The following is an 8904-nucleotide window of genomic DNA, read 5'->3' on the forward strand; positions in this document are numbered from 1 at the left end:
AGCATTATTCTTAAAGGCAGTGGAAATAGATTAGTCAGTATTATTTTTGTTCCTGCTTCTTAGGGTTGTGAAAAAATGTGATGCACACACACAGTGTAATCAGTTCAAAGCTGTTCGCTGAGTCTCCAGATAGTTTGAAACAATAAGTCCAAGAAGAGTAAACTGCCTCTTTCATCTGAATGGGGTCTTAACTCTGTAATCTATAAAGCACAATTTGAATGCTACAGTGTTAAGTACTTCACTTCTGATCATTTCCTCGGAAACATCCAGCAGATATGCTTATTCTGCAACCTCATGCTCCTTCAGGTGTCATAAAATCCAGTTATCACTTAGCTTGTCATTGTTTCCATTTGACAATGTCCACAATGCAATTATTAAGTTCCACTGCAGATATCTGTGACTTATGGGGTGCATCTACATGAGGCACTATGTTGCTGTAGCAATGAGCTACATCCCTGGAGCTCATGGCTATGGCAACATAGAGTTGGCGGGCACATTGCTATGGCAACGTAGAGTTGGCGGGCACAAACCATGATGCCAACACTACTGCTCAGTAGCAATGAGCTACTGTGTAGTAGATCATTACTACTGTACAGTTGCGTGGAAAAAAACCTGTGGAGCATTGGGACTGTGCAGTAACACCAGTTACTGTGCAGTCCAGTGCACATGTAGACACGCCCACTGAGTATCCGGGAACAGCACAAAACCCACTGAATATTATACTCTTTGCTGAATCATCATCATCATTGTTATTATGAAATTCACAGAATGGAAGGTTCATTTGAATGTCTCTGCCCCAGAATTTCTAGTCTTCTGTACCAGGTTGTCCCCAAATTCTGGAAAATACAAGTCAGACTCAGATTGCACAGGACTTCATCCACATTACTGTCAGCTATCAGAGTACTGCTATTCCATACTTTCAGTGAAGGATGGATGCTCAGATACCAGCTTCAAATAATAAAAACCTGATTCTTTGGTAAAGCTGTGTCCTTTTGGTGGAGAGAAGGGGGAGCATTGCTAGAGTGAGATGAAAGAGTCAATTTCCATCCTGTTTTGGGTCCACTGGAAGATGCTGGAAGAGAAGCCAAAATTAGCTTCGCCAGCTCACAGGTTTCATAAGGTTGCCCTGACACCCTGTAGACTGTTAGATAGGAATAGAGTCCTAAGTCCTGATGTTCTAGAATGGGGGTGAATGATTGGTTGAGAAAACTGGATACCAGACTCTAAAGAGGCAATGCCTTTGCTATCCTACATATGTGGCTTCCAAGAAGATGTGGGCATTACACATCCATAAGATGATTAGGAAGACATCCTTCGAAGTTCCTTCCAATGCTATGAGTCTGCATTTCTATGACATACTTCAGGTGTGATCCATGATACCAAAAACTGCATTCAGTGGAACAAGGATTTAGTTGATAGTAACTATACAATGCCTTCAAAACACAGCCTATAGTAGTGATATGGAATCAGAGCATCCAAGCATCTATCCAACATTGCAGCTCCCCTTATGAAAGTGCAGCATGGACACTGGTCAACCTGATGCCACTCCTTCTCTCCACTCCTTACAGAGATGCTGGGGGGACACCCACCTTAAACATCTTCACCTTTTCCCCTCAACAGGGAAATTAAGGACAAGTGACTCTAAATGGTAACAACTTTTAGTTACGACTTGTACTTGCCAAAAGCTCTAACTGTTCTCAAAGGAAACTGGTCTTGATGATAAAGACACTGGAGATCTGGGATCAATTCTTGGGTTTCCTACAAACCTACTTCATGACTTGGGAAAATCACTTTGAGATTGATCTTTTGCCAGTAAAGTCAGTGGGAATTTGACCATTGACTTCATTGATAGCTAGATCATAATCACCCTGTGCCTCAGCCTCAGTATCTGTAAAACAGGAATAATAATAGAGCAGATCAGAAAAATTCTGATGACATGTGGTTTGCATCAGAATCTGCCAGTGGAACAGAGTCAACGTTTCATAAAGACAATCTGATTTTGCCAGAGCTCAGGCTGTTGGGAAGGCCATTCCTCCAGGATCCACAGTGCCCAGAAAACCTGCCATGAAGACTCCCCAAAAGAGTGAGTCCCTCCTAGGCTTCTGGGGTCTATGGCTCTCAAACAGGCTGTCAGGAGGACTGCCGTAGAAGAAGGGATTCTCAGGTTCCCAAGGTGCCTGGCTTCAGGCAGCTACAAGGCAGATTGCTTTGAAGCTGGGGCACTATTCCCCTTTGTAGAGAACGTTCAGATTTTAGGGGGTTGCTTCTAAGTAGAACAAAACAAGATTTTGAAATAGCAAAATCCTCCCCAAAAATGAATTGTCATTTTCTGCCCAGATCTTGATGATAATTCTTCTTTTCTCCCACTCTTCACCTCTCCTCTCTGGTTAGATTAGGTCTTCTACAGGTACTGATAGTATGTGTTTTTCAGTGCCTAATTAAATGGGTCTCTAATACTCACTGTAGTTTCTAGGTGCTCCTGTAAAACAAACAATATGTACAGTCTGTTACCAATCACCTAGCCCACGTTAATTTGCATGACATTTCACCAGGAGGGAAAACGGGCTGTTTTAGAAAAATACTATAGAAGCTGCATTCTGATCTCAAAAGTCTCAAAACAAAACTTTAAAGTGCTAAAAGAGTTTCAAGGAAATTCTGATTCTTGGTCTGCTAACTATATTTTCCATCCTTACTCATAGCTGTAGGATTTCATCCCAACCCCAACCCAAGCAGTATTGACAAGAAAGAATTCTCCACAGGAATTTTGTCTGGATCTGCCAAAAGGAAAATCCTTCTGAGGAAAGCAAGGTCTGGCCCATCTCTGTTAGCGCCTTCCTCTATAATTGTGGGTGAAAGCTGAGGGCGGGGAGAAGATAGGTAACCTTTCATTTGAAATATTTTTTTCCAAAAGGGCATGTTTTGGAATGGTTTCCTTTGGTTTTATTTCTTCCATAGCAAAGCTAGAATCTTATATGTGTAAATGGTCCCATCAGCAAAATTTAGAACTATCTCAGCAATGATTTCTGGGTCAAATATGTTTATTTACATACCTGCTAAATAACTATTCATCCCACATTTTCTAGTTGGCAAAGGGTGGAAAACACTTCCTGGCTTATAGAGGCCAGTCCTCAACTATCATAGACAACACTATCATAAAATCCATGTCCATAAATGGATTAAGCTCTATCTGAAAAGTAGCCTGGTTTCTTTGTCTTAAGTTTAATGGACTATGCCTCCCATATTAACCTATTCATTACTCATTAATTATTACTTGTATTGTTGTTTATGCATTTCTATTGTTATAGCAGGCATCACCAGTTGGCATTATTACACATGTACTTTGAGGGTCTTAGTTTTGTGAGCAAGTGTTGATTCTAGGAAAGACCACGTTGGGGTTTTACCAGGATTTGTGGTAGAGTTTTGTGAGCAACAGGAGGGTTACTTTCTGCTTTGATCTATGACTTGAGTCAAATCTTGAGGCAGAGTTTTTCCCTGGCAAGTAGGCATGGGTATTGGGTTAACATTCCTGGAAAAAAGGATTGCCCTGTGTGCAGCTTGACCATCTTATGTCACGAACAATGTATGCATATAGCTAAAGGAAATGACAGCTACAGTATACATGCAAACTGCATCACAGATTTCTCCTCCCTAGGAGGTTGACCTGCAATGTGGCTACTCATCAGTAAAGGGTAATACTGATTTTGGAATGGGGCTCTAGTGCTAGGAGGTGCAACAATACTATAGAGGCACCCTGAGCTTCACTGTCTATACAGGAAATAAAAAAGTATAGCCCCTGCTTCAAAGATCTTAGAATCAATGTATTCATATGATGAGATCACAAATGGGACAGGGACTAGGTAACAGTGAGGTGAATTAATTTGGTATATGAAGTAGCAGAAAATTCCCTAATTAGCTCAATGATGGATCATTTCCATGGGACTACACCTGAGATACTTCCATGCGCTACAGCTAATTCTGAAGATCCTGATCTTGCATTGAATCAGCGTGAAACCATGTAAGCATAAGGAAGCATCTGCATAGGATCAGGGCTTAAAGCAGAAAGATCCAACTTTCCTAAGAGAGAAGGGAAATGCTGCAGTCATAAATAAGGACAGTTTTCAAGGAAATCGCATCTCGTAAGAAAACAGACAGAGAGGGCCATGAACCAAAAAAGTCAAGTTCACCCAGCTGTGAAGCTAGAGGATCTAAGTGAGTTTCTTGGATTCTGCAGATAGAGGCTTGTCTATTTTCCGAGGGGAAGATACCATCTCTCCTGCAGATAGGCTGGGCTGATTTAGCTATCTAATAAAATCAAAGCTATCTAATACAATGTCAAGTGTAATCTAGTCCAGTACAGGTATTTGATCATATCTATTCAGAAGAGTGTGAGGGGAAAGAATGAACAGATTAGTTTACATGACCAGGACAGACCTTAGACATGCCCATGTCTAGTCAGTTGCTGAACTCCTTTTGAGTTCCACTTTCTGTCACCTCTTCCCTGGTCAACATGCACCCGTAGCCTTCCAGACTTCTCCCCACGCTTCTGCAAAAGAAGAATCAATGCTCACCTAGTGACCTGTATCATTCTCCTTTCACTGCTGATAAGCAGTTACTTGCCCTCTAACTGTGCTGCCTGTGTGTGGTTTATAGAAGATGTTACTATCCATCTTATTTTTGCACAGGGATGACTCCAGGCATAGAGACTTTTTACTAGGGTCCAAAATGATCAGTCTGTTGTATAACTAGGTGTGCCTTGCACATAGCAATGGGAGTGAGAACTTGTAGCAAAGCAGTTAGAATTGTAATAGATTTCCCATAGATGGGGACAAAATGATGATTCTCTACCATATAACACAAGTGAACAGAGGCACAAAAAAGTGATGCGAATGGTCCAAAGCCACACAGAAGGTTTGCACCAGATAGGAATAGAGTCCACATCTCATAACTCCCACTCTGACACCAAGATAAGGGATCAGGTCACAATGATAGCTACTAGGGTTGTGCAAAATTTCGGTGGCTGTTTCATTTCGATGCTGTTTTGACTGCACCAATGCAGTTCATAGGCTCATCTGTGAAAAGTGGTTTGTAAATTCCCTTTGAGGATCAGGCCTGAGAGATTGGAGACAGGTGGTGTTCTGTTCTTGTCTTTGATAGATTTTCAGTGTGCGCTCATTTTGGTGCGCAGTTGTTGCTTGGTGTCTCCACATATTTTCCATCAGGGCACTTGGTGGCCCTGATGGCGATATGTATTGTATTGTGAAGATATCTCCATATTGGAGATATTGTTGGCAGGTTTTACATGTCTTGTTGTGGCATGGCCTGGATCCATTCAGTGTGTTTTGGGATATAGGAAGCTGGCTTCTGGTAATGAGGTTAGCGAGGTTCAGTGCTTGTTTGAATTTACAAACCACTTTTCACAGATGAGCCTATGAACTGCTCTTCATCCACCTCCTAGGTAGTAGGTACAGAAACTCGTATACTCAATACAGACATTGGATTTTTGACACATTAAAACTTGCCGGACATCTGACTCCCCAGGTACCTCTCCACTTTTACCTGTGGTGCTACATCCCCCTCCCCCCGACAGCCTTTCCCTCACCCCCTGACATTTCCATTTCCATTTCCATTTTCACTGACTGGCTTTCTTGCCTGCATTGCATGCCAGTCTCTGGCTTCTTTACTATTCCTTCCATCCAGGAACAGCACACCTCCCCCCTGACAAATGCAGGCGCTTCCTTAGCCTGACAAAGGGTTTTTCAACCCCAAACCTTGCTAAGATATATTTCTGTAACAATTCAGTTGGTCTGCTAAAAGATACCAGATTAGACTGACCCAAAGCTCCTTGTCTGCCAGTGCTGTGTCCTTAGACCAAACCCCTAGCACCTGACTGCAAGGACACAGGGTCCTGGGCGACTGGTGCCACCTGAGTCGAGGGGGGCACCAGTCACCACCTGAATCAGTGGGGGCACTTCAGGGGGGGCACCAGTGCCCCCCCAGAGGCCAGTCAGCAACCAGGGTGGGGACATCCCCCTGTGGCCTATCTCACTGACTGGGAAGTATGCCAGCAGCACTCCCAGAAGTGCCAGCTGCACTTCATCCAGCATGCCCACTCGCTGGCCAGTGCTTGCAGGGAGGGCACCGGTGCTCCCACCTGTCCCCCCTGCCCATCACCTAAGCGGGGAACGCTGCCTGTCAGGGGGTGCATCAACACTCTCATGTGTTGCGACTGGCCCTGGGCACATCTAAGCCCCAGGGCTGGGGCTGGCAGGGACAGTTCTCTGGCAGCTGCTGGAGAAGAAGCTCCTATAGCAGAGGAAAGAAAGGCTTTGTGACAATTTGACTGCCTGGGATGCTGCTGGTGCTACTGTGCTGCTCACTAAGTTATTATTACCTGTTGTTATTTAAAGTGGGGGACCAGATTGAGGCTGCAGGGGAGGAGGAGACCTCATTATGGCACTACCGTGTCATGTAGAGGCCCCAGCACCAGTGAGGGCGCACCTTAACTCACACGCATGGTCACACGTGCCATGAGTTTTGCTTGTCAGAAGCTTGAGGTGCAGTTTCCCAGAAACCCCTGCACCTATCTCCTTGAAACTTGGCAGGCTTTGTGGCCTCAGCAGGGGCTACCATGCCTGCAGTTTTCCCCACACTGTGCTTTAACACACACACGTGACACGAGTTTTGCTTTCAAGATTTGAGGTGCAGTGCCCCAGAAACCCCTGCACCTATCTCCTTGAAACTTGTCAGACTTAATGGTCTCAGAAGGGCTACCATCTCTGCTGTTTTCATTCTGTTGCACAAACTGCTAGTTTCGTGCCCCTGGAGGCTTGTCCAATTTACCTCAAGGAGAGAGTCACACACTCAGGCTGGGTCCAACTCGAGTTTATTGTTTGCAAACAGTTCGACAGAGGAGCTCAGTTGCTCAAAGCAAAGTCGACCCCAAGCCCCACCCGAAGTTCCATTTTTATAGCTAACATGAACAATAGGTTCCAGCGTGGCGATACGTGATTGGTTATATTTCTTTGCAAAGCTTAGTACATGCGTAGTTTTAAGACGGAACTGCGGCAAAAGGCCTGCCGCATGCGCAGTTCAAAGAGGAACTGCGGCAAAATTAATGTCTTTTAGTAACCTTGTATCTTGGTGTAATTCTAGGGCAATGAGCGAGTATGATGGTTGTAACCTGAGTTATGTGCAGAGCAAGAGTTAATGTGTGTGTTTCAACAGGAGGCCTTGAGTCTTATCATAAGGCGGGCATTTAGCCAGACTGTTCCTTATTATGACACTGCTTTTCTACTGTAGGAAAAAAAAGCAGTTCACAGTTTAACCATTAGACCTTGTGCAGTTTGCACAAAGGATCATGAAACATTTTTACCACAATTCCCCCCTCAAGATGCTTTCTAACTCTAATCTTAATAGGTTTTAGCCACAAACATCTCTCGGTTGATGACTGACTGTATTGTCCCTTTTATGAGGGCTATGAGACAGGGTAAAATACAGGGGAGCAAGCAAAGCATTGACATTAGCAGACACAAGACGAGGAAAACTCCTTTTAACCATCCAAAATTGGGGAGCCAGGATGTAAACCAATTAAAATTTTACCTATTCCATGTTTGGATGGGGACATGTGCGACCTTTTTTATTTTATCTGTTAAGGCTTTGTCACCATAACCCATCTAGAACCATTATATCTCAAAGAAAAGTGTTGGTTAAAGCCCCAATCTGAGACTATACCTGTCCTATTGAGGGGAATTGGCAAGAAAGGAACTCCCTCATCACTAGAAATAGGAGTAAGTGCACATAAAAGACAACTGTGGTTAGTTAGCGCCCGGGCTGAATTCTTGAGAAGGGCCACCCATGAATTTCTCACCCACGTATTTATAGGTGTGTCTTTAGGTCTTTAAATACTACTGACAGTTGTGGGCACAGGGGGCACAGTTGTAAAGGATTTAAGGCTTGAAGGCCAATCTTTGAGGATTGTAAATCAGAGTTTTGGGACCGGCTTTACACACACCGCTTGTGTACCGGCACTGAATGTATACTCTATTATGATTTCTCGACGCAAGCAGCATCGGGAAAGGGGATGTAGGTGGACATTGAGTACAGTAGACTTTGAAGCTTTGTAGCTAGCCTTACTGAGGGTTGCAAGCTCGTTTTGAGAACAAGTACAACAGGTAGACATAATTTTTGAGTTCGATATACCTAAAAGGGACAAGAGCCCCAACAGATAGATCAGTGTTTACATCTTTGTAACCGTAACTTTGAACCCCCTGCTGGTTCACTTTTCCACTTGCTGGCTTCTTGTTCCCGGGTGTTATCAGCTTCCGGAGTGACCACACCCTGGGAGTTGGTGTCCTCCTGATGGAAAGGCTTTACCCTCGAGCAATGGGTCCATTTGTTGTTGTTGGATAAGCGAACAGCTGTGTGTGTAGTCAGCAGCACCTGGTAGGGTTCCTCCCGCCTTTCTGTAAGGGAATTTTTTTTTTTCCTCTACTTTTGTACTAGGATCTGGTTGCCCGATGTAAAGTTGTGGATCGGCGCATTAAGCGGGAGACTCTGGAAGGATGCAGCAAATCTGAGTAGGGAAGACAAAACAGACTGCAAGGCAATAACATACTCTCAAATTTCCGAGAGTTTTAATACACATTTTTGTTAACATAGCTTTCAGTGTTCTATTCATGTGCTCTACCTGACCTGAACTCTGGGGTCTCCGTGGAGCATGGAGTTTCCATTTGATATCTAAAGCTTTGGACACTTCCTGTACTATTTTCCCCACAAAATGACTTATTTGATCTGACTCAATAGACTCCGGCAACAGAAATCGGGGTATTATCTCGTGGAGTAGTACTCGTGTCACTGTGGATGTGGTAGCCGTTCTTGTGGGGGACGCTTCCACCCATCCCGTCA

The sequence above is a fragment of the Alligator sinensis genome, unplaced genomic scaffold, assembly GCF_000455745.1.
Source record: "Alligator sinensis unplaced genomic scaffold, ASM45574v1 scaffold267_1, whole genome shotgun sequence".
In the NCBI taxonomy this organism is placed as follows: Eukaryota; Metazoa; Chordata; order Crocodylia; family Alligatoridae; genus Alligator; species Alligator sinensis.